At 45.2% G+C, this 5,150-nt stretch overlaps 4 non-coding genes across 4 annotated transcripts; 2 read left to right on the top strand and 2 right to left on the bottom strand.

Moving 5' to 3' along the window:
* Positions 1-774: 774 nt before the first annotated feature.
* Trnat-agu (transfer RNA threonine (anticodon AGU)) lies at positions 775-848 on the bottom strand. Its single transcript has one exon. It is a non-coding gene; the product is annotated as a tRNA-Thr (tRNA).
* Positions 849-1,265: 417 nt separating this feature from the next.
* On the bottom strand, positions 1,266-1,339 carry Trnat-agu (transfer RNA threonine (anticodon AGU)). Its single transcript has one exon. It is a non-coding gene; the product is annotated as a tRNA-Thr (tRNA).
* Positions 1,340-4,035: 2,696 nt separating this feature from the next.
* Trnat-agu (transfer RNA threonine (anticodon AGU)) lies at positions 4,036-4,109 on the top strand. Its single transcript has one exon. It is a non-coding gene; the product is annotated as a tRNA-Thr (tRNA).
* Positions 4,110-4,454: 345 nt separating this feature from the next.
* Positions 4,455-4,528, top strand: Trnat-agu (transfer RNA threonine (anticodon AGU)). Its single transcript has one exon. It is a non-coding gene; the product is annotated as a tRNA-Thr (tRNA).
* Positions 4,529-5,150: the final 622 nt, after the last annotated feature.

The following is a 5,150-nucleotide window of genomic DNA, read 5'->3' as shown; positions in this document are numbered from 1 at the left end:
GGCACTCCTTGGACATATCAAGCGCACTTCCGTGCCCGGCACAAAACCTATCAACGTCTTCAAGCTGAGAACTAAAGCATTTGCAACACAGTAGGCCCCATTAAACTCTTGCCATGATTTGAAGCGCAACAAAAAAACACGGAGAAGAAACAGAGCAGACGAGACATGCACTACTCGTATACTCTGTTAACTCTTCGTCCGTGCTTTTTTTGCGCTTCAAATCACGGCAACTGTTCACCAACTAGCCCAGCAAGAAGTTCTCAACAATTAAACTCCTCATGCTTACGAATGTTTCTCACGGCAAGCAGCACGTTTTGGAAACTATGCGTTTCAACGACACTATTCCTTTCCAAATGGCTGTTGTCGAAGCTTTCCGTCAGCGAATTCTCCGTACGCCACAAGATGAGTGCGGATCCCACTCGATAACGAAGGGGTTTGCATAAGACTCGCGCCCCGCAGTTTAGAGCCCCAATGGGATAATAATGCAGTCGGCCGTCAGGGGCTTTAGCTAACTGAACGTAGTCTTTAAAACGCAGCGTGAATTGTTTTTCTTGCCTAACATAATATTGCTACCCTGGGCGATGAACTTATTTGCCGACTCAAATAAGTTTCAAATGCGTGAAACAATGTGGACATGTCACCGGTGCAGGCAATCGAAAAATACGTTCGAACGTCTTGTTGGTCGACTTCGTTGTGACAGGCGTATCTTTTTCTCTTTTTTCAACTGTGTGCCATCCATAAGCTGAAAGGGATAATAAAAAAACACAACGAAAGAGGCACCGGTGAGATTCGAACTCACGATCTCCTGTTTACTAGACAGGCGCTTTAAACAAATAAGCCACGGCGCCGACGGCGCCGCACCGCTTTAAGATTGCAGAATATCGCGAGAAAAACTGGATGGTAGCCAGACCTAGTTTCCTTTTTTTGTCATAAAGAAAAATAACACTCCCGGAGTGGTGGCGGTATTCGGAAGCAACAGACGAACGAATTGTATTTTTGAGGGTTATCCAGTTTCGGAATCGCAATTTCACTTATTCAATTGCGTTTAGCTCACGTAAGGACAACAGGAAAAATAGGAGGAAGAGGCAGAGGAAGAGAAGGAGGAGGAGGTGAATATTTTGTTAAGCCAAACCTAAGGTGACGAATTAAAAAAAGGCTATTACAATTACGCCGGTTTTTGTTTTTTTCTTCGGCGTTCGGACGCAGTGGCACAAGCCGCGCCATGTCCGTGGCCGTTTCCAGTGTTGCCAAGCGAAGAAAAAAAAAGGCACCGGTGAGATTCGAACTCACGATCTCCTGTTTACTAGACAGGCGCTTTAACCAACTAAGCCACGGCGCCGACGAATTCTACAGAAGTGGAGACCCGAATTAAGGCGCTGGCTTCTGACCGGTTTTGAATGTAAAACCGTATTCTTTTATACCGCACTCCTTTGCCAGATACTCCGCGGAATACTGATTCGTTTGATGCCACAACCTGCCGGTTTTACCGCCTATATAGCATATGCACTAAGACGGAACACGGTGCCCGCTTCGGAAGTGCTTTTTCTGACGTTTGTTGTAGCCTTCCGGGCATTCAGTCCTTGTCCAGTTCGTTCCAACTTGTATACATTGCTACATTTACTCCACGTTGTACAAAGGCCCCAGGCCCGTGTAAATAGCATTATTACATAAAATATTCGAAGTTGTCAGGTTGTCGCGTAAAGAGTAAAGCGCACAAAAGAATTATCCAATAACACATAGACAAAATAACCAGTTTTCAATAGTTGTAAGGCAAAAAAATATATATTCTGGGAGCTGGGATAACACGCAAGCACACACCTCTTCACGATACAATAAGGTCTCTTAAACTCTAGTTCATATATATACAGGGTGTTTCAGCGAACACTTTCAAAAATTCTTAAAAATAGGCTCTTCGAGAAAAAAAGAAACCTTCTTCAGAAGGAGATTGCTAGCTGCGGCGGACGCCAGATAGTATCAAGGGTGTGCACATTAGTTAGGCGGGTAATTAAACTCTACTAATGAACTTCTTAATTAGCGGAGTTTGGTGGTTGTTGTCAATGGTGATTTTGTAGCCCCAGACAAGGCGATTTCATATCAGTTTTTAAAACAACAAAAAAGTCGGTGTTTAAAGCCCTGTAGCGTGAGGAAACCTGCCGTTGTTTTCCGCTCAAAAACGAAACTCGGCGCTGAAGGAGCGCTGGAAGTCTTGAGCGAACGCAACGTCGGCTGGTGACGTGTTTCAATGAATGTGGCGGCCAATTCGAAGTGTAAGTGCAATTTTCCCTAGCTAGGAAGCCTCAGCAAGCAGCCACAGCCGCGAAAGCCCTCCTCGCCCAGCAAACAAACCTTTCCTTTGCCTGATGCGCTTTCTAACACGCAGCGATTATAAACGAACAGCAAATAAACCTAACGAAAAAAAAAGGAACGGATGGTGACGTTTCACATCTTGCACGTCTGGTAGCCGCGTCAGATGTGGTTGAGACAATAAAAACAGAAAAGCAAAACTGTCGCCAACGCCCACTAGGACTCCCGTAACGGGCGACCGTGTTGTGGGCAATGGCTAGCCTCTTTCTTGCGCCTACCAACGAAACAAAAGATAACGTTAGCCGTGGTATAAGGTGAGCATTGATCATTGAAAAAATACAAGAGGCGATGGAGTTGATTGATATCAGCTGATTCCCTAGCGTGGGGAATCACCAGAGCCTTTTTGAATTGGGCGACACAGTCACTGCAACACGTCATCAGCGGATGTTGCGTTTGCACTAGACTTCTGGCGCACCATGTGCGCTGCGTTTCGGTTTCATTGGGGAAAAAAACTTGATTTTTGCGTGCTGCAGGGCTCTACATAGTGCATTTTTCTTTGCTTTAAAAACTGGTCTGTTGACCCGCCGCGGTGGCTCAGTGGCTACGGCGTTGCGCTGCTGAGCACGAGGTCGCGGGTTCGATTCCCGGCCGCGGCGGCCGCTTTTCTGATGGAGGCGAAAAGCAAAAACGCCCGTGTGTACGAGATTTCGGCGCACGATAAAGATCCCCAGGTGGTCAAAATTAATCCGGAGCCCTCCACTACGGCGCGCCTCATCGCCTGCGTTGCGTCGGCGCGTTAAACCCCACAATCAATCAAAAACTGGTCTGTTATCGTCGTCTCCATGGCTACAAACTCGCCATTGGCAATAACCGCCAAAATTCGCTAATTAAAAAGTTAATTAGAGAGTTTTAGTTAATTAACTATGTAATTCGCATGTTTCTCATAACTGCTGACGTCCGCCGAACCTGATAGCTGGTTCCTTAAGAGAAACCTATCTTTCTTGAAAAGCCTACCTTCAGGAAATTTTGAAAGTGTAAACTGAAACACCCTGTATATATATATATATATATATATATATATATATATATATATATATATATATATATATATAGACGGTGTTTGGGCGATAATACTTCGATATCGAATATCTTGTATTGCCCCTAAAAACTGTTTTCCAAGTAATGCATTTCTGTTATTAGTGAACCGGAATTTAAGAGACCTTATTGTATAGCGAAGAGGTGTGTGCTTACGCGTTATCCGACTGTTCCCAATTGGAAGCACCCAGAATATTTTTTTTTTGCATTACAACTATTGAAAACTGGTTATTTTGTCTATGTGTTATCGGAGAATTCTTTTGTGCGTTTTACGCTTGACGGGACAACCTGATAACTTCGATTATTTTATGTAATAATGCTACTTACATGGGCCTGGGGCCTTTGTACAACGTGGAGTAAATGTAGGAATGTATACAAGTTGGAACGAACTGGAAAATGACTGAATGCCCGGAAGGCTACAATAAACGTCAGAAAGAGCACTTCCGAAGCGGGCATTGTGTTCCGGCTTAGTGCATATGCACTATAGGCAGTAAAACCGGCAGGTCGTGGCACCGAACTAATCAGCATTCCACGGAGTATCTTGCAAAAGAGTACCGTATGAAAGAGCTGTTTTACATTCAGAACTGGTTTGGAGTCAGCGCCTCAATTCTGGTCTCCACTTTTGCAGGGTACGTCGGCGCCGTGGCTTAGTTGGTTAAAGCGCCTGTCTAGTAAACAGGAGATCGTGAGTTCGAATCTCACCGGTGCCTTTTTTTTGTCTTGTAGTTTTGTCGGCTGTAATATGCTTTTTTTATTCAGCACCTAAGGATCGCCTTAATGAAATCTTCACCTCCTCATTATCCTTCTCTTCCTATTCTTCCTCTTATTCCTCTTGTCCTTACTTACGTGAGCCAAACGCAATTGAATAAGTGAAATGGGATTCCGAAACTGGATAACCTTCAAAAATACAATTCGTTCATCTGTTGCTTCTGGATACCGCCACCACTACGGGAGTGTTATTTTTCTTTATGACAAAAAAAGAAAAGAAACTAGGTCTGGCTACCACCCAGTTTTTCTCGCGATATTCTGCAATCTTAAGGCGGTGCGGTCCCGTCGGCGCCGTGGCTTAGTTGGTTAAAGCGCCTGTCTAGTAAACAGGAGATCGTGAGTTCGAATCTCACCGGTGCCTTTTTCATGGTGTTTTTTTATTATCCAGTGCCCCTATATTGTGTAACCTTCGGCGATCGTCATTACGCGTGCTTCAAAGTGCACAGGCACAAGCCCTACGAATCTGTTTGGGGTTGCCTGGATGCACATCAACACGTGGAACGATCGCAGAAGCGCGAGTCTGCCCAATTCAAGTCTACCTCGCGCAAGAACCTCTTCTTGTGCACCTTCGACATGTGACAAGACATGAGTGCCATCCACTGTCGAGTGTTTTCAGCCGGTCCCTGAAAACACTCGACGGTGGATGGCACTCATTTTGAGATTATGGATGGCACGCAGTTGAAAAAGAAAAAGATACGCCTGTCACAACGAGGTCGACCAACAAGACGTTCGAACTTATTTTTCGACTGCCTGCATCGGGGACGTGGTGCCGACATGTCAACACTGTTCCACGCATTTGAAACTTACTTCAGGCGGAAAATAAATTCATCGCCCAGGTTGGCAATCTTATGTTAATGGATTGTAGAACGTTTATTGTGCTTAAAGGGAACGGGTAGAGGGTGTGGTTAGCCTCCAGAGTCCAGGAGGCCTCTTGCCCGGGCTGCCTCCAGGGCGCGGCCCAGCAAAAAGAAAAAAAAAACGAA

The sequence above is a fragment of the Haemaphysalis longicornis genome, unplaced genomic scaffold, assembly GCF_048455015.1.
Source record: "Haemaphysalis longicornis isolate Haplotype H1 unplaced genomic scaffold, Haemaphysalis longicornis Haplotype H1 scaffold_7, whole genome shotgun sequence".
In the NCBI taxonomy this organism is placed as follows: Eukaryota; Metazoa; Arthropoda; class Arachnida; order Ixodida; family Ixodidae; genus Haemaphysalis; species Haemaphysalis longicornis.
The sequence above is the reverse complement of the archived record's forward strand: the minus strand, read 5'-3'. Positions and strand labels throughout refer to the sequence as shown.